Source organism: Mirounga angustirostris, unplaced genomic scaffold (genome assembly GCF_029215605.1).
Source record: "Mirounga angustirostris isolate CCGP_5_RB_7025 unplaced genomic scaffold, mMirAng1.0.hap1 SCAF_7, whole genome shotgun sequence".
NCBI classification, from domain to species: Eukaryota; Metazoa; Chordata; class Mammalia; order Carnivora; family Phocidae; genus Mirounga; species Mirounga angustirostris.
In genome coordinates this window covers 11,777,284-11,798,207 of record NW_026991715.1, presented here as the reverse complement: position 1 = coordinate 11,798,207, position 20,924 = coordinate 11,777,284, and the positions used below count along the sequence as shown (strand labels likewise).

General features: G+C 46.0%; 1 pseudogene; it reads left to right on the top strand.

Moving 5' to 3' along the window:
* The first annotated feature begins 2,603 nt into the window (after nucleotides 1-2,603).
* Nucleotides 2,604-6,524, top strand: LOC129046271 (mitochondrial pyruvate carrier 2-like; annotated as a pseudogene).
* The last annotated feature ends 14,400 nt before the right edge of the window (nucleotides 6,525-20,924 follow it).

Here is a 20,924-nt window from a genome sequence, read left to right as displayed (position 1 = left end):
CATAACACCCAGTGCTCCATGCAGAATGTGCCCTCCTCAATACCCACCACCAGGCTAACCCATCCTCCCACCCCCCTCCCCTCTAGAACCCTGTTTGTTTTTCAGAGTCCATCGTCTCTCATGGTTAGTCCACCCCTCCGATTTCCCCCGCTTCATTCTTCCCCTCCCGCTACCTTCTTCTTCTTCTTTTTTTTTTTCTTAACATATATTGCATTATTTGTTTCAGAGGTACAGATCTGAGATTCAACAATCTTGCACAATTCACAGCGCTTACCAGAGCACATACCCTCCCCAGTGTCTATCACCCAGTCACCCCATCCCTCCCACCCCACCCCCCACTCCAACAACACTCAGTTTGTTTCCTGCGATTAAGAATTCCTCATATCAGTGAGATCATATGATACATGTCTTTCTCTGTTTGACTTTAAATAAATAAATTCTTAAAAAGAAAAGGTACTACCTTTCTTCCTAATAGTCAGCATTTTATGGGATTAAATAAAAAAGCATATTATTAAAAGAGACAGAAATGTTAGGTAGGCATGCCTAGTTTTCTGACAATATTTATTTATTTATTTATTTGACACAGAGAGAGAGCAAGAGAGGGAACACAAGCAGGGGGAGTGGGAGAGGGAGAAGCAGGCTTCCCGCGGAGCAGGGAGCCCGACACGGGGCTCGATCCCAGGACCCCTGGATCATGACCTGAACCGAAGGCAGACGCTTAATGACTGAGCTACCCAGGCGCCCCTATACAATTTTATTTTTATTTTTTTAAAGTTTTTATTTTTATTCCAATTGGTTAACATACACTGTAATATTAATTTCAGGTGTACAGTATAGTGATTCAACACTTCCATACATCACCCTGGTGCTCATCACAAGTGCACACCTCAATCCCCTTCACCTACTTCAGCGGTTTCCCACCCCCTCTCCTCTGGTAACCATCAGTTTGTGCTCTATAGTTGAGTCTGTTTCTTGGTTTGTCTCTTTTCTCTCTCTCCTTTTTCCCCCTTTGTTCATTTTTTTTTTAAAGATTTTATTTATTTATTTGAGACAGAGAGAATGAGAGAGAGAGAGCACATGAGAGGGGGGAGGGTCAGAGGGAGAAGCAGACTCCCTGCCGAGCAGGGAGCCCGATGCGGGACTCGACCCTGTGACTCCAGGATCATGACCTGAGCCGAAGGCAGTCGCTTAACCAACTGAGCCACCCAGGCGCCCTGTTCATTTTTTTGTTTCTTAAATTCCACATATGAGTGAAATCATATGGTATTTGTATTTCTCTGACTGACTTATTTGCTTAGCATTATACTGTCTAGCTCCATCCATGTCCTTGCAAATGGCAATGATTCTACCACATCTTCTTTATCCATTTGTCAATTGATGGACATTTGGGCTGCTTCCATTATTTTATATAATGGAAAATATATATATCATAATATATACACACATTTATATATATGCTATATATATACATGTGTATATATATATACATAATTTGTATGCTATATAAAAACAAGAGTATTGGGGCACCTGGGTGGCTCATTCGTTAAGTGTCTGCCTTCGGCTCAGGTCATGATCTCAGAGTCCTGGGATCGAGCCCCGCATCGGGCTCCTCGCTCTGCGGGAGGCCTGCTTCTCCCTCTCCCACTCCCCCTGTTTGTGTTCCCTCTCTTGCTGTGTCTATCTCTGTCAAATGAATAAATAAAAATCTTTAAAAACAAAACAAAACAAGAGTATGGATATAGCATAAATTATTCAAGCATTCCTTTATGGTGAAAATTAAATTTCTTGCAGTCCTTTACCATTATAAACAGTGTTACAATGAACATATTTATACATGCCTCCTTGAAAGGTGCTTCTCTGAATAGATACTGAAAAGTGAAATTGCTGGGTCACTTAACATTGTAATCACTGTTGCCCAATTGCTCTCCAAAGTAGCTGTTTCAGTACTCAAAACTGGAAGTTCTTAAAGGGACATATTCCCTTACACTCTAGAAAATGTTAAATTTTCAAATTCTTTTAATTTCCGATAATCTAATGAATGCATGATGATGTCTCATTGTTTTAATTTCTGTTTCCCTGATTACTTTTGTGGTTCTGCATCTTTTCATGTTTATTGGTCATTTGTTTTCCCTCATTTACAAATAATTTGTCCGTATCCCTTACCCATTTTTCTGTTGGGCTACTTGTTTTTTTCTTATTGATGTGTAGGAGGTTATTCATATATTCCTTTTTTTTTTTTTTTTTTTAAGATTTGATTTATTTGAGAGAGAGGGAGAGAAAGGGAGTGTGCGCGGGCTGGGGAAGAGGCAGAGGGATGAGCCCACTTAGCACCGAGCAAGGAGCCTGATGCGGGGGCTCAATCCCAGGACCCCGAGATCAAGACCTGGACTGAAGTCAGATGCTTAACTGACTGAGCCACTCAGGTGCCCCATTATTTATATATTCTTAAATGTATCCTTTTATCTGTTATATATATTACACATATTTTCTCCCAGTCTCTCTGATTTCTTTTATCTTTGTATCTTGTTGTACAGACTTTTCTCATCAGTATTTGATTTGCCTCCCCTTTTACTGCTGATTCTAAATATCACCTTTAGGTAGGGGGGCAGCCTGATCCGCGGGAAGGGCACCCTAGGGGAGAGGAGGACGCGAGGCACTGTGACAGGAGAAAGTGATGAGTGCCCTTCGTTGTCATCCAGGGAGGAGCACGCAGCCACTCTCCCACTCGACCGCCCACGACCAACTCCTCCACAGAGATGTCAACTGCTGGTGCCCGGGCCTTCAGGCCACCTACCACCGGGTCCTCGATAAAGTGGGAGCTCCTGCTGCCGGAGAGATTGAGGCTGGCGTACAACCACCCGGCAGGTCCCAAAACAGTTTTTTTATGGGCTCCAATTATGAGATGGGGGTTGGTGTGTGCTGGATTAGTTGACATGGCCAGACCTGCAGAGAAGTTCAGCACAGCTCAGTTGCTGTTTTGATGGTCACAGGGTTTATTTGGTCAAGATACTCACTTATAATTATCCCCCCAAAACTGGAGTCTGTTGGCTATTTCTTTGTGGGGGCAGCAGGTTGTATCTCGTATTTGGAGATACAACCAAGAACTAAAAGCTAAAGCAAACGAGTTCCTGACCACCCGAACAATCTAGATGTGGATATAACCACTGGGACTAATTTGATTTATTATTTGGCTATTGATAAGGTGAGATATAAACTGTGCTGTTTGGAAGGCATAAAATTATCAAACTTTAAACGGGGGGCTAATACTTGATTCAACAGAAAAATAAAGCAAACTTTTAATAAAAAATAAAAATAAATATCACCTTTATTTTTAGTAAATAATTATAAATCATGTAAAATGTAATCATGGGCTTTGAATCTAGAGTTTTTATTCTGTCTTCTGACTCTATAATAGAGTCTTTATTCTGTCTATTCTTATACCAGTTATTTTAATTATTATGGCTTCATTTTTGTATTTGATAGAGCATTGTTCTTTTATAAATTTGGGGGGGGCATTCTTATGCATTTCTCCTTTGAATTGACTTTAGAATTATCTTGACCAGGGGCACCTGGGTGGCTCAGTCAGTTGAGCATCTGACTCTTGGTCTCGGCTCAGGTCTACATCTCAGGGTTGTGAGTTCAGGCCCTACGTTGGGCTCCATGCTGGGTGTGGAGCCTACTTAAAAATTTTTTCTTTTGACTTGACCAGTTCCTGGACAATTCTTAAGATTTTTATTGTGATTGTTTTGGATTTACAGCTTAATTAAAAGATTGAAGAGGAGTTCATGACTAATAGCTTATCTTACAAGGTACACTACAGGAAGTCTTCAGGGTAAAAGGAAATGCTTACAGATAAGAAGAAATGATAAGCACCAGAAATTATAAACTTGTGAGTAAATTAATTGTTTCTCTTCTCTTAATTTCTTTAAAGAACACACAGTCTTTTGTTAGATTGTGTAAAGCAATACTTGTAACACTGTAATGTTGGGTTTATAACATATATAGATGTGATATGTAATAGATAATGAAGGGAGGAGGATTATAACCACATTGTAAAGTTGCTCTGTTTTACCAGAATTTAAGTCAGTATTAACCTAGTGTAGATTGTGATCAGTTAATATTTTTTTACATATTTATTTATTTATTTGATAGAGAAAGAAAAAGAGAGTGGGGAGGGGCAGTGGGAGAGAGAGAATCCCAGGCAGACTCCCCACTGAGTGTGGAGCCCGACAAGGGACTCGATCCGAGGACCCAGAGATCATGACTGGAGCGGAAACCTAGAGTCAGATGCTTAACCGACTGAGCCACTCAGGTGCCTGTGATCAGTTAATATTTACATTAAACTCCTACAGTAACTATTAAGAAATAAAAATGTTAAAAATCAACAGAAGAATGGGACAGGTATACTAAAAAGTATTTCACACAAAAGAAGACAGGAAAGGAGGAACAGGAGAACAAAGACAGAAGAAACCAACTTTACCTAACTGATTCATGGAACATTCTACCAACCGCAGAACACATGTTCTTTGGAAGCACATGTGGAATATTACCTCAAATAGATGATTTTCTAGGTGGGAGTCAATAAAGCTACAGCCCAAGGGCCAGCCACCTAAATTTTCAAAACCGTTTTTAAGTGTATAATTCAATGGCATCAATTACATTGATAATGAGCAACCATTACCATTAACCACACTCAAAACTTTTTCATCATCCCCAACATAAACTCTGTCCCCATTAAAGAGTAACTCCTCATTCCCCATTCCTTCCAGCCCCTCTAATCAACTTTGTATCCCTATGAATTGGCCTATTCTAGATATCTCATATATGTGAAATCATACAATATTTGTGTCTCTGTATCTGGCTTATTTCACTTGGCATAATGTTTTCAAGGTCCATCCATATTGTAGCATTTATCGGAAGTTCATTCCCCTTTATAGCCAAGTAATATTCCATTATATGTATATACCATTATATGTATATATATGTGGTATATATGTAAACATATACATTGTTTATCATTCATCTATGATCAACACTTGGGTTGTTGATTATTGTAAAAAAAAATGCAGCAGTGAACATTTGTGAATAAGTATCTGAGTTTTGTTTTTGTTTGTTTCTTAAGTATCTGTTTGAGTCCCTGTTTTCAGTGCTTTGGGGTATACATCTAGAAGTGGGATTGCTGGGTTATATGATAATTTAATGTTTAGCTTTTGGAGGGACCACTAAACTGTTTCCCACAATGGTTCCACCATTTCACATTTCCACTAGCCATGGGTTCCAGTTTCTCCAAATTATCACTGGCACTTATTTTCCATTTTTGTTTGTTTTAATTACAGTTCTCCTAATAGGTATATGAAGTGGAATCCATTGCAGTTTTGATTTGTATTTCTCCATTGACTGATGATGTTGAACATCTTTTCATGTGGTTATTCAGCTGCTTGTTTTTGTAAATAAATGTTTGTTGGAACGTGACCTTATCCACTTGTTTACTTATTGTTGATGGTAGCTTGCATCCTGTAACTGCAGTGGTAAGTAGTCAAAAAGACCATATGGCTGCAAGTGTAAAATGTTTAATTGATATCTCACCCATTAAGAAAAAATGTGCTAACTCCCATGTTAGACTACAAAAAAAGCCTCAATATATTTTAAAAACACTGAAATCAGGGGCACCTGGGTGGCTCCATTGGTTTGAGTGCCCAACTCTTGATTTTAGCTCAGGTTATGATCTCGGGGTCCTGTGTCAGGCTCCTCGCTCAGCTGGAGTCTCCTTGTCTCCCTTTGCCCTCCCCCGGAATAAATAAATAAATCTTTAAAATAAAAACACTGAAACCATTTAAGGCATGGTTTTTCAAAACAGAATTAGATTAGAAATCAACACAGAAATATGGGAAATCTAAAATACTTAGAAATTTGGAATTATTTGGAAATTAAGCAACATATTTCTAAATAACCCATGAACCCTTGTGAAGAAATGCTAACGGTAATTTAGAAAACATTTCTAAAGGGCAAAAGAAAAAAAGGAGAGAGGGAAATAAGCCATAAGTGACTCTTAATGACAGAGAACAAACAGGGTCAATGGAGGGTAGTGGGTGGCAGATGGGCTGGATGGGGGATGGGTGTTAAAGAGGGCACTTGTGATGAGCATTGGGTGTTTGTTGTATGTAAGTGATGAATCACTGAATTCTACTTCAGAAACCAATATTGCACTATATGCTAACTAACAAAATTTAAACTAAAAACATATTTCTTACTGAATGACAACAAAAACAATACATCAAAATTTATGGAATATAGCTAAATCAATACTTAATGGTTAAAGACTAAAAACTTCTCTCATATGATTGGGAATAAGGCAAGGATATCCACTGTTGTCGTGTTTATTTGATATTGTACTGAAGGTGCTAACCAAAGTAATAAGGCAAGAAAAATAAAGACTGGAAAGGGAATAGTAAAACTTGTTTAATTATAGATAATATGATAAGGAATCTACAAACAAAACGTACAGGAATTAATAAATGAGTTTTATAACATTGCAAGATACAAATTAATTATGCAATTATTAGTTGTATTTCTATATGCAAGCAATGAACAGCTCAAAAATGAAATTAAGAAATCAGTTTCATTCACAATAACAAAATATTCAGCAATACATGTAGCAAAAGGAGTGCAATATATCCAACACCAAAAACTAGAGAGCAGAGCTAAGAGAAGTTAAAAACAATCTCAATAAATGGAGAGATATTCCAATGGTTTAAAACTGGATTGGATACCTGGGTGGCTCAGTCAGTTAAGTGTCTACCTTCCACTCAGGTCATGATCCCGGGACCCTGGGATCGAGCCCCGCATTGGGCTCCCTGCTCTGCGGGGAGCCTGCTTCTCCCTCTCCCTCTGCCACTCCCCCTGCTTGTGCATGCACGCTTGCTCTCTCTGTAATAAATAAATCTTTTTAAAAAAACTGGATTATGAGATGATTGCACAACTCCATAATTTAATTTAAAAAACCCTAGGGCGCCTGAGTGGCTCAGTCGTTAAGCGTCTGCCTTCGGCTCAGGTCATGATCCCAGGGTCCCGGGATCGAGTCCCACATCGGGCTCCTTGCTCGGCGGGAAGCCTGCTTCTCCCTCTCCCACTCCCCCTGCTTGTGTTCCTGCTCTCACTATCTCTCTCTCTGTCAAATAAATAAATAAAATCTTAAAAAAAAAACAAACAAAAAACCCTAAACTTTCCACTTACAATTGGTGCATTTTATGGAATGCAAATCATACCTCAACAAAGCTATTTAAAAAGAAAAAAAGAACTGGGTTTTTAAAATGACCTTTCTGGGTACAGGTGCTAGGATGCATTCATGTCTGAAAGCCAGATTTTATGCTTGCACTTTTGAAATAAAAACCCTCGAAGTAAATATGAGGGTTTATTGGGGCACCTAACTAGCTCAGTTCGAAGAACGTGCAACTCTTGATCTCAGTGTTGTGGGTTCGAGCCCCACACGGGGTGTAGCAATTACTGAAATAAATAAAAACTTTTTTTTTTAAAGATTTTATTTATTCAATTGAGAGAGAGAGAGAGAGAGAGCACAAGCAGGGGAAGCGGCAGGCAGAGGGAGAGGGAGAAGCAGGCTTCCCGCTGAGCAGGGAGCCCAATGTGGGGCTTGATCCCAGGATGCTGGGATCATGACCTGAGCCAAAGGCAGACGCTTAACGACTGAGCCACCCAGGCGCCCCAAATATCTTTCTCTCAGGTAGGGAATTTCCCTGTGAAGCAGCATCTGTCCTGTGAGTTTCATTATATTTGAGAACTGTGAATTAACCTTTTTCTTAATTTTAGTTCCTTTGGGGAAAGAAGCTTAATTGATATCAGGGTGTATGATATTAATCTTCATTTGTTCTTAGAAAGTAAATGATAAATCAGCTTGGGTCGGTGGGCTGTCTGTCCCTGTGTCTTTGAAGTCAACGTGTAGAATTTCAGGGGCGATTTCAGTGTGGTCCTCATTTTGTATGCCTGGCAACTGTGAAAGGTCTTTAATGCTCCACAGTGCCTCACATGCAGACAACAATCGAGAGTGGTAAATGCCACTGGGCATCTGAGTAAATGCCAGGACCCAGTTGAGGTTGTAACTTCTGAATTCTCAGGGGCGAGTCCACTCCTGCCACTGCAGCAGGTGATTCTAAGATCCTTGCCCCCACCCCTGTCCTGGTCTTGGGTAGGAATCTGGGCAACCGAGAGGGATATATTCCCTGAAGTATCTCCTAGTAGCAAGTGATCAGGTGGACAGACCTTTTATAATAGCAACTGCTGGTGCTACCAGATGGCAAAGGGAGCCTTAGATCAGAGATCTTAGCATTAAGAGCAGGAGGGGTTAGAAACCAGTTAGTTCAAAACCAGTCATTTTACAGAAGAGAAAACCGAAACTCAGAAAGTTGAATGCATTTACCCGAGGGATAGCAGAAGCTACCAGTTTCCTACCCAGTATCTGTTTCTTCTGTATTAACAAGTCCTTGACTGTTCAGCCTGGCGATGTTTCCAGAGTGAAATGATCACCTTCCCAGCCTTCCTTGAAGCTAGGGGTGGACATATGACCCAGTTCTCACAAGGGATATGTGGAAGTCATTGGATGGGGTGTGAGGGAAAGCTTTTTAAGAGGAAACATTTTGGCTGTATGCCCTCTTTGTCTCTTGCTCGAAATGCAGACATTAAGATTAGTTGTTCACTTTTTTTTCCTAAGATTTCATTTATTTATTTGACAGAGAGACACAGCGAGAGAGGGAACACAAGCAGGAGGAGTGGGAGAGGGAGAAGCAGGCTTCCCACGGAGCAGGGAGCCTGATGTAGGGCTCGATCCCAGGACCCCAGGATCATGACCTGAGCCGAAGGCAGACACTTAACAACTGAGCCACCCAGGTGCCCCTAGTTGTTCACTTCTGACACTGGTTTTTATCAAGTGCCAGAATCCATTCTGGGCATGAAGAACTTTCACTCTGAGAGCAGTATTGCTTCCTGGTAATCTGTAGGGGATTGCTAATATTAGGGAAGAATCCATTCATAAATGCTCCCAGCCTTATTTCAACTCTCAATGCTCCTAGTTTTCTTATAGAAGCAACGACCACACAGGAGGTTCTACAGAACTTGAAAAGGACAAGAAGCTTCCAAGCAAGAAGTGTTCTGATTGTGTCTTACCTCCTACTGAGCCCCAACTAGGAATACCTGGCTCCTTATCTTTTGCTACTTTGCTCTGAGGCTATCAGCATCAGCTCATAGAGTGTAACACATTGAAGAAGTAGCAAAGTTCTGGTAGATGAATAGTCAAGGAGCAACATTATTGGAGCTTTAAGGAGAGGTGCACTGGGGGGGAAAAAAGCAAGAACTTGTTATATAGCTTTCTGGGCCAGAGGGGAGAAATTCGAAAAATGACCCACGGAAGAGGCAAAAGAGGAAAAGCCCCTGTGTCTTACTTATCAAGCCTCCAAAACTGCTGTGTGTCATTTCCATATACCACCCTGCCCACGGATGCTGAGCCAGAGCCAGACTCTGCCCACCCGCTGAAGGTAAGTGGCTTTGCTCTTGTAGTAAATCTCCTATTCGAGTCTAATCCAATGATGGCTGGCAGATTTTGTTTTTTAGGGAAAAACTCAAGCGGTTATCACTTTCCTCCTTTTCAAGGAAGATAAGAGACAGCCGAGGGTGGAGTAATAATAGACCAGGGCAGACTCCTGAAGCCAAGTTTTCTTTTCCAAGGGAAGCAAAGTTGTCAGGTAGGAATGAAGCAGGGATTAGACGGACGGGCCATTTCAGCTGCAGCCTCCTAGGGGAGCTGCTATTTTAAAAAGAAGTAGAAAATGTGAGAGACATGCCCTGAATGTGTAACTCAATTAATGAAACGAGTTAGTTGTAAAAGTGTTAGTCGTCACTAGGGTGACAGTGTTTGGGCAGGAACCTTGCTGGCAGAAATGGTGCTTTTTCCTTTAATTAAGGGAAAGTCGAGTATCAGGAGGATACAGAGATACAATCGCCCTTACACACTTAAGAGTGTTAAAAATACAATCATTGTGTTTGTTCTCATCTCCGAAGCGCTGGGCTTGGGCTTTGTTACCTATTGGATTTCAGGAAGGTTGACTTGAGATGCGGCGTTGCCATTTCCTGGGCCCTCGCATAAATTGTTGTGTGTTTTTTTTTTTTTTTTCCGGCGCCTGCAGCCAGATCCTTTGTTGTTGCCTCCTCTGCATTCAGTCTCCCTGGCCTCGCACCTCCAGACAGTGGGATGGGGGTTTTTCCCGGTCCTGGCGCCGGGGCCTCCGGACGGCCACCTTCCCCGGCATCGGCGGAGGGACTGCTTTAACCCTCCCTGGGGGGTGGGAGGGGTGTGTCCGGGCTGGGACCGCGCCACGCCGGGAGCGGACCCGCTTTTGTGTCGCTGTTTGTCTCTGCAGCCGCCCGAGCCCGGGCGGGAGGCGCGCGGGCCGCGACCCCCGAGGAGGCGGGGCCTGGGCGGCGGGCTCCGCCTGGTGTGCATTTCACGGCCACGGCCGCCGCCGCCCTGGTTTGTTCCGATACCCCGCCCTGGCCGGAGCGCCGCACCCGGAGCCCGGGACGCCGGGCGCTGCTGCCCGCGAGCGCTCTATGGCCTCCATCGCCCCCAGCCGCGCTCTGGCCTCCCCCGCAGCTTGCTCACTTTTCCTCGTTAACCGCCTACGGGAGGGCGCTTGGCAAAACTCAGAATAAAGCAGAGAGAGGGAGGGGGGGAGAAAAAAAAGAAAAAAAAAAAAAAAAAGGAACGCATTCGATGCGCCCGCCCGGCTCCTCCTGAGTTGGTGAAGGTTCGTAACCATGTCTGAGTCGGAGGAGATAAGTGAGTTTGGCTACATCATGGAATTGCTGGCCAGAGGCAAGGTAAGTGCTGGGGCGCGCGGCGTCGCGGCCTGGGCCCCCGCCCCGGGCGCTACCTGGCCCGTCGCTGTGGGCGTCCCGGTCCCTTTCCAGCGCCCGCGGAAGGCGGGGCCCCGAGCCCCGGGTCCGCGCTCCCAGCCAGGGCGTCCCAGCAGCTGCAGAATGCAAAGTAGCCGCCTTTTCTTTATCGCGCGGCATCTCTGAAATGAGCCAAGGGGACTTGGCCAGCTGGGCGACTGCGGGGGGTTCCCGGGAGGGCGAGGGACGAGAGCTCAGCTCCCGGGGATGGACAGGAGGGCGGGGCGTTGGCCGTGGGGGGCACTCCTCGACGCCCCCAGGGCTGCCCACGCGTGGTGACTTCGAGGGGTGACCTCGAGCGTCCAGGCGCGAAGCGGGGAGAGGGGCTCGGACTAGCGGGTGAGTAGTCGGGAGGGCGGGGTCGGGTTCAGCGCGCAGGGCGACCGTATTATAGCGGGTAAATAGGGATAGAACCCCAGGTGGCGTGGCCTTGGCGTTTTCAGTCCTCCTTCCAGGTCCCTAGCCACTGCCCGAGGCCGAGAACATTGCCAGCAGCCTGCCTTTGGAGGGGAGTGGGGGGATGCCAAGGAGCCGGATTTCAGCCCGGCACCTGCCCGGGAGCGGGTTCGAAACGCGGCTGGCGCGCTCCGTGGCGCCTCGCGACCACGCCCTCGGCCGGCCCGGGTGGCGCCGCGCCGAGGCAGGCAGAAAGCCTGGCGGGAGGCCGGCCTCCGCGCTGCATCCGAGAGACTGCCCGGGGAGGCTCCTAAGGGGTCTGCCGGCCGGAGGTGTCGGGAAATGCAAAGGCCGCCCCGGGCGCGCTCAGCCAGGATGCGCAGCCGGCGGGAAAGCGAGAAACGGCGTCTGCGTTTGCCCAGTGCACCTGGAGTTTCGAGAGAGTGCTGGCGCGGGAGAAAAGGACTTCGTGCGTGCGGTCATCAGAAGGATGATTCTGCAGCCCTGGTGTGAGCATCTGAGACTTTAGGCTCACACCTCACCAACCCCAACTCCGCTAGGTTTTAGCTTAAGGGGCGGGCAGTCCCGGCTCCCGGAGCTGGGGAGCCGGTTAATGCACTCTCGCATTCAAGTGTCCCCGGCGAGCCGTGCGCCTCCCGGAATTAAGTCTCCCGCTCAGCAAACACGGGATACGCTCAGCAGAAATAGAATGCTTATTCGCATTTCGAAGATCGGGGCTGTGCTTCGAGCCACCCTTACCATTTGCACCCCGGGACCAGAAGGACACTTGGAGGATCCGTTTTCCACTTTTCTTCCGACCCTAGGCTCCAGCCTGCACCCGGAGGGGCCGATCGCACAGGCGTGGGGACACCCGGACCACCACATCCAAGCTCCTCGTCGCCCCAAGCAGCTTCCGGTTGGCCAACCCCCGGGGCCCGGGGTGCGTGCCACAGCCCGCTCCACCCTCCGGGGGACCGACCCCGAGGAAAGGAGGCGGCCAAAAGGAAGCGGTGGCTCAGAGGAAGAGGCTTGCAGCCAGGGGGTCAGAACCTGGCCTTCTAAAGCGCACAGCAGGACCCTGGCTGTCCAGGAACTCTGGGGGGTAGGATGGGGGTGGGGAGGAAAGAGGATGCCTTTTGTTGATTACAAAATAAATGGACCTCTCTCGATGGGGCCAGGAATGGGGTGACTGAGAGGTGAGTTCAGGCATGTGGCACTCAGTCTGCAAAGTCAGAATTGCACTAGTTGGCTAAGAGTTTCCTTCAGTACAGGCAAAAGTTGAAATTCTGCGAGAATAGTTCTGCAGTGGGACCCAGGAATCTGCATGTTCACTGCAGGGGAATGATTAGTAAGCAGACAGATGAACTTCCCATCAACACTAAGCGGGCAAGTAGGGCACCCTTAAAACTTATGACAAAATCAGGTACACAAAACCAAAAGCAAACCTCTCAGAATTACCAATGTGTTCACAATATGCTTACTGTAATGAAACAACAAAACCAGAATGACCTGGCATCATCCGCTGAATTTCTGTGCCTCACTCAACAGGCACTCAGTCGCTGACTCACTGGGTAGACCCTCTTTGATAGGATTCAGCAACCTACCTGCAGCAAAGACATGAGCCTTCTCAGTTGACTTCCAACCTTAGAGAGGCAGGTGTCCCTCTGAAATCTCTGAGGTTGGAAAGCAGGCTGTCCCTGTAAGAACTTGGTTCCTCCCTCTGCCTTTTTTGTTGGGGTGGAGGTGGGGGATGAGGAGTAGCCTCCTAACCATTTCCGCTCAAGCTTACTCCCTGCCCACTCTCCTCATACCTCCGCCTCCACTCCTTTTAAAACCCTCCTAGTGCTTGTGGTTGTTCAGAAGTTGAACAGCTGAATGCCTCTCTGGGTACTAGCCAGGGAGTAGCAGAGCTTGGAGGCTGACTCGCTTTATTTTCCTTTGAGAAGTTAGGTTCCACTTTGTAGTTCAGGTTTGTAATGTAAAGGATGATATGAAACAGCTCTAAGGACGCCAAGCCCCCTGAGTTAAATTAGGAGAGCAGAAGCCCATAATCTTCCGGCCCCCTCCCCTCCAGTCCTCTCTTCTCTCCTCCTCTGCCCTTCCCTTGCTTTCTTTCCTTAGAGGTCTAGACCAATGGGTTGATGGCCATCACCCTGGTTTCTTTCACTTTTCTCTGATGGCTTTAAAACTCGACGACATTAACACGTGCTTGTTGCGGAAACAGCCAGACTTTACAAAAAGTTTTACAGAGTAAAAAATGGAATTTTACTCCCACCTCCAAAACACTGCCTTCCCCAGTGCAGCAGCTTCTCATGTGTCTATTTCAAATTAAATTAGCTTATTGTGTCTTCTCTGAATGTGGGGAGTGAGCCTTTCATCTTAGGGTAACCTAAAACCCACATGGCGAACTTGATCAACCTACTTGATCAGCTTGTTTTACTCTATTGTGATGATGACTTTAATATTTAAAGTCCACGGGGGACCTCTACCATTGTGGTTTTCCTGCTCATCACACAATACCCTGTAAGTATAGTTAATGCCTATGATAATTCTCAAGAGGTTTAAAATTCAAGGTTAATGGATTTCCTTATATTTCACTCTTAGGGAAAGTTGTACCATTTCTCGAAGATACTTTCTGGTTTCTTGTTTCTTTTGTAGCTCAGTTCTTTGCACTGAGAGAGACCTTTCCAAATCTGTGGTCAATATCTAGGATTACTCAAAGCAGTGTTTTCAAACTTTTAGGCTCTAGAAGGATTTGGCTTATTAATTTTTTTTTTAATCATCTCCAGTCACCTTTTCCCTTCACACCATCACACCCGCCTCTGGAATCATCTAATGAAGATTTGATGACGAGGAACATAGAAGAATTTAAATTTAGTATACCTCTTTCTATTTAGACATTTTAACATTACTTATATTTATGTATAAATGGCCAGAAAGTGCTTGTTTCCCATAGTTCAGTAGTTACTGTTCAGATACCTCCAAGGAGTGCAATAGTTTGAGCGAAATAAAAGAGGCTTTGGAAAACTTACATTTAACTTTGGTAGAGAAACAGGCATTGATTCTAAAATCTGGTGGATTATTACTTTTAACTTCGAGCATCTCTGAGGCCTAAAAAGTTCAAGACCTTTCACAAACACAAAATTTACCGTAAAGCAAGAAGATACTTGTACTCTGAAAGAATTAGATTGAGAAGATCCTCGAATCTAGACTAATGGGAAGTCTTAAACATCTCCTGGGACCAAAACAAAAATACCACCAAATGATCTGTTTCAGAGGGCTCAATGGGTAGTTGCTCACACAACTGAAATCTAAACTGGGTGATAATACTAAGGTTGGGTCCACTGCAAAGTATTCTTTAAAATATATATATTTTTTATATCTTGGGATTGGGTGAAACTCGTGCGTGGTGGGGGGTAGGAAAGGCACACAGAAGATGTAGGCTTTAGCAATATCATTTGAAGCTAGCTAGTTCCATAAATATAATTTTCCTCTGATTTTTTTTTACCATATTGTACAAAAGATAATTTGAAAAAGGAGTATCTTAAACTACTTGGACAAATAATGCTTAAGTCATATTTTTTATGCAACTAAATGACATGTTGTATTGTTACCTGTGGGCGGGCAGGGCAATCGGGAGGCTGGAGGGAGACCCAAGTTGAATCTCAAGGCTCTTTGGCATCTAGGCATGTGACCTTGAGGGTATTACTTAATCTCTGGGTGGAGGTGAAGAGCCCTTGTGGTTGCCACATGGCCCCCTTGAAGGGACTCATACCTGCTCACAGGGCTATTGCTAGGATTAAATGAATATTTTATGCAAAGTTCCTCATACTGTTACTGGCACATAGTAGGTCCTCAATACATGGAAGGTATTACATCTAGCTGCTGTGACAAGTGTTGGGTGTTGAGACACCTCTATCCAAACTGTGATTATTAACAAGAGGACATAGGGAGTTGCCAGACAAAATACAGGATGTAGAATTACATTTGAATTTCAGATAAACAACACATAATTGTTTTACTATAAGTAGGTCCCTTGCAATATATGGGGCATACTTTTTAAATTTAATTTTATTTAAATTCAATTAGTTAACGTAGAGTGTATTATTAGTTTCAGAGGGAGAGTTCAGTGATTCATCAGTTGCATATAACACCCAGTGCTCATTCCATCAAGTGCCCTTCTTAATGCCCATCCCCAGTTACCCCATCCCCTCACCCACCTCCCCTCCAGCAACCCTCAGTTTGTTACCTATGGTTAATTGTCTCCCTCTCTGATTTTGTCTTTTTTAATTTTTCCCTCCCTTCCCCATGCTCCTATTTTGTTTCTTAAATTCCACATATCAGTGAAACCATATGATTATTGTCTTTCTCTGATTGGCTTATTTCGCTCAGCATAATACCCTCTAGCTCCATCCACATCATTGCAAATGGCAAGATTTCATTTTTTTGATGGCTGCGTAATATTCCATTGTATATATACACCACATCTTCTTTATTCATTCATCTGTCGACGGACATCTGGGCTCTTTCCACAGTTTGGCTATTGTGGACATTGCTGCTATGAACATTGGGGTGCAGGTGTGGGGCATACTTGTACTAAAAAAATTAATTATGTGTCTGGAATTCAAACTTATGTGGGTGCGCTGTGTTTTTGCTAAACCTAGCCGTCCCAAGTGTAGGAATAACATGTAGTCCAAGGGGACCTGCTTATAACTTCTAAATATTGCCAGTGTGGTTCCCCTCAAGTTGGACAAGGGACCCCTTTGCCCACCAGTGATGCAGCCTGGACACATTGCCATTAATGGAAAAATGTCTACCCAGAGCAGTACTGTGTTTGTCTCATCAGATTTCAAATTGCTGGTCTGGTGCTACTGTTTAGTAAGTAAATGTCTATTGGATTTTCTCTTAAACAAACAAACAGAAGCTTCAGTGGCTGGGAAGATAAGGCTTACAAGACATCAAACATTCATGTACGAAATGAGAGTATGTAATCGTGTTCAACTGAGTGGAAAGACTCTTAAGTGCCCAAGGAGTTCAGAGTCAGGGGAGCTGATCAATGAAAATGAGACCAAGGAGGGAGGAGGCTCTAGATCTGCAGGCTGAAAGATGAGTAGGATTTGGCCAGGCAATGGACATCTGAACTTCCGGCCTCGCTGCACTCCTCTCCCTGGAGGTTGTTCCCATAGAAACACTTTATGACAGGTAAGCTTGGCCTCTCAGAGGCTTGGGTCAATAACTGATAACTGCCATTCATTGTCCTTCACCTGTAACCTCCTCATGCCCAGCAGTGTAGACAGCGCATGTGCCAATCTACTGGGAAACCCTGTGATTTATTTCTTTGCCAGCTACCTTGTTCCCCCTAAGTCCAAGGGCTCTCTTCATTTTGTCCCCGGGTTGTCCAATGACTAGGAGTCCCCAGCAGGGGGCAACGTGTAGGAGTATGCGGCCACATCCCGGTGTTGTGACTTCTTGTTGAGGACATACTAAAAGAATGGTACCCTGGCGATTTGATCTCAGACCAAACAGATTAAGAGCCATAGTGTCGCCCAGCACAGACTGAAATATGCGCCATGGTTGTGAGGAGCTGACTCTGCCAGGAACTTAATCTCTTGCTGGGTATTAGGAGTCAGTATGGAAAGAGACCAGGTCAGTTTAGTGAGTAGTGGATAGCCTAAAGGGTAACAGGTTTACATTTTAAATGTCAGGTAATGAACACTTACTGAGTTGCTCCTTTACCAAACCTGAATGGTAGAGAGAGAGAGAGAGAGAGTGTGTGTGTGTATGTGTGTGTATGTGTGTGTTAGGGGTGTGGTGGTTGTTGGCACTTGAAGTAGGGGGAAATTGACAACATTCCTCCCTGACCTTTTGGACTTGATGAAATAGACGAAGACAGCTCATGCCTCTGTGATGGAAGAGCAATTAAGCAACGCTGCATGAGATAATGTAGGCAAGAGTGCTGAAGGTCTGTGGACTTGCTGGGGGCGGTGATAGGTGTGGAGTGAGGCTTCCTTGGGTTGGACCTTGACCCCTATTTTTTTTTTTTTAAGATTTTATTTATTTGACAGAGAGAGACAGAGCGAGAGAGGGAACACAAGCAGGGGGAGTGGGAGAGGGAGAAGCAGGCTTCCCGCGGAGCAGGGAGCCCGATGCGGGGCTCCATCCCAGGATCCTGGGACCATGACCTGAGCCGAAGGCAGACGCTTCAGGACTGAGCCACCCGGGTGCCCCTTGACCCCTATTTTAAAAGAAAGTCTTGGAAGCAGAGGTGCTAGGATACTCCAAACTAGAAAGGGGTAGGTACCAAGGGATAGCACGTGCAATGTAAATTGGGAGAATAATGATTGAAAAAAACAAACAATACAGATCGCTCATGTCATTCCCACTTAAAAGCCTTCAGAAGCTTCCTGAAGTCTACAGAAAAGAAGCGTGGCATTCCAGGCCCTTCGTACTGTACTAGACTCATTTTGTATTATTGCAAGTTCACCACCCCTCCTGTCCCTTGCCCCCCAACACGCCAACATTCAAATACATTAATTCACATGCACATACAGCCCTCCCTGTTATAGTCCCACACTAAGCTCCTGGTAGTCTAGGACCTTAGCCTACTCTGCCTGTCACAAATGGAGCTGTAGGGACAGCGATACCCATATGGAATGTCATCTGTAAATACCTAATTGATAGGCTGTTACTGTAATCTAGGTACGGGGAGCCGAGGAGGCTCAGGGTGGGCAGGGGAATTAGCTGTAAGGATGAGAAAGGATAGGATCTGAGAAGGAACAAGAGGATTTGAAGGCTGATCAGAGGTACAGGGGAAGCAGAGAGGAAGATTAGTTTTTTTTTTAATCTTCCTACCAATACAGCCTTTTGTTTTTAAAACTTTATGGGTTAATAGTTTAAATGAATATGGATTAAAATGTTTATGGATTAATTATGTAAATTGCATTAAAAAGTTTCCAGAAGTAAAACATGCACAGATCAAGTGCAAACAATGCAATACAATGTGAGTGAAAAGTGTCTTCCACACCTGATTCCATCCTGTTCTCTACAATCTTGTTGCTATTTTTTGTGCTTTTATGTCAGAGACTTATTTTATTTACTTATTTGCCTATATAAGCTTTTATGCTTGTCTCATTTTTTTTTTTTTTTTTTTGGCCAAAGTGGCAACATAAAGAATCCAATGCCTTTTTACTTCTTTAACACGATGTTTTAGAAATCCTGCTCATCAGTACATTCACTTTATTTTTTTTAGTACATTCATTTTAACTGCTGCACAGTATTCCATGCTATTGTTGTACATCGTGGATGATAGTTTCTATAAATAAGGTCCCAACAAGATCTTTGTACACGTTTTTGTGCACACATGCAAGTCTTTCAGTAGGAAAATTCTTTTAAGTGGAATTGCTTAGTCAAAGGTATACGCATTTAAAATTATTGATAGGATTTGCAAAAATTCCCTTCCAATAAGCTGTACCAATCTACAGTGTCACCTAAAAGCTTGAATGTGCCTAGTTCCCCACATTCTGGCCAAGTGAGTTAAGATAATTTTTGAACCTTGAGAATCAGGTGGAAAATGCTATCTCATTGAAGTCTGATTTGCATAATGGAAGGAGGGCTTTCAAATTTATTTTCAGCCAAATATTGTCTGTACAAGTTTAATCTTTAGCTCATGTTAATGAAACCTTCTAATCTCTCTTACTCAGATAACTAGTTTTGGACCAAAGTGCTATTCAGGTGGGCTGATGTGAAATTACAGCCAGAGGGGAATAATTTAACTCACAGGCCAGTATTAAAAACAAACATTGATATATAATGCTTATTTCATGGTTGAGTCTTTTTTTTTTTTTTAATATTTTATTTATTTGGCAGAGAGAGAGACAGCGAGAGAGGGAACACGAGCAGGGGGAGTGGGAGAGGGAGAAGCAGGCTTCCCGCCGAGCAGGGAGCCTGATGTGGGGCTTGATCCCAGGACCCTGGGATCATGACCTGAGTGGAAGGCAGAGGCTTAATGACTGAGCCACCCGGGTGCCCCTCATGGTTTGAGTCTTTTAAAAAAACTCTATGGGAACATGGTGCCCTATGCGATACAGGTAACCAAATTATGCAGGCATTTGTTATCTTCCTCATTTCCCTCCAGATTAGGATGTTTCACAACCTGTGGAAGGAAGCAGCCTCAGCTCCAGCACGTGGGGCCGCAGAACCGGCATTAATCCGGATTAGAATAGTCCAGTCACTGCTCCGCAAGGCGCTCACCCTCTCTCCACCTCATCTGTAAACTGAGGGCATGGCATTAAAGACAACTGCTACTCCCTTGCCGCTCTGAAGTCCACACTGCTACACCATTATTTAACCGCCGGCTTGGAGAAGAGGCCACCACTGCTGACCGTGCTGCAGGAAGACGGTGGGAACTTTTCACAGCGACAGACGTCCCCCCAGATGGAAAATAAAAGTGGGCAGCATTTCACAGCCTGAACGGGATTCCTGTGCTGCAGCTGAGGTCCCTTCACGCAGCTGTTTAGAGCTCCCGTTTTCTCTGTCTCTACGGAAGGATGGAGTCAGCCAGCCGGGAAGGCAGTGGCCTGATCCCCTAATAGAAATTCCAACCATCCCAGGTTATTTGTTTTCGGTTCGCGGTGAAGCGAGACACGAGAAAGGCGCTTGGGAGCCGTGGCAGGGGATGTGGCGCAGCCGGCCCCTGAGCCGGCCAAGCGCCGCGTGGCTGCGCGGGTGTCGCCGGAGCAGCCCAGGACCCGCGGCGCCCGTTTGCCCCGCGCCCTCCGTCCCCAAGGGGGCACCGCAGGGCGGCTGTCCGGGCTGGGGAGGGGGCGGCGCTCCCGCGTCGCCGGCTCGGGACCCCAAGCCCGCGCCACTTGGCGAGAACGTGTCGTGCGTGACAGCGCCGCGCCCTGGGGTGTCGAAGCAGAAGTCGAATACGAGTGGTTGGCGCCAGTCGGGGATGTGAAGTTCACCCGACGAACTGGGCTGGAGGAGAAGGAGGAAGAGCCGGGCGGAGACCGGGACCCACTAGGGGAACCCCCCGGCCCGGGAAGGGGTGGGGCGGGCGGCGTCTCGCAGCGGTCAGCGCCTCCCCTGCGCGCGCGGCTCTGCAGCGCTCGGTGCGACGGCTCCGGTAACGCGCCCGCCCCCGCCGGCCGTCTAGAGTCAGGACACGGGGCCTGGAGGTGACGATGCCTCGCCCCGCGCTTCACCAAAGCGCAGGGAAAGCAAACTGAAGGGCAGAGGGGCTGCGCCGGGCCGGCAGCCCGGGCTGCAGTCGGCCGCAGCCCCGCCCACCGCCCCGGCCCGGCCCCGCCCCTCGCTTCCGCCCCAACGAGGCTTCCTACCGCGGCGGGCGGCGACGGCGGCGGCCGCCCGGGAGGGGGCGAGCGGCCGGGACCCAGGCGGCGGCGGCGCCGGCGCCGAGAGCCCAGACCCCAGCGCGCGCTGCAGCCCCGCCCGGCCGCCGGCCGCCGCCCCGCCCCCTTTGTGCGGTGGGCGCTGTTGCCCGGGCGACGGCGCCGCCCCGCCCCGGCCCCGCCCCTGCGCGGCGTCTGCGCCCAGGTCTCCGCGCG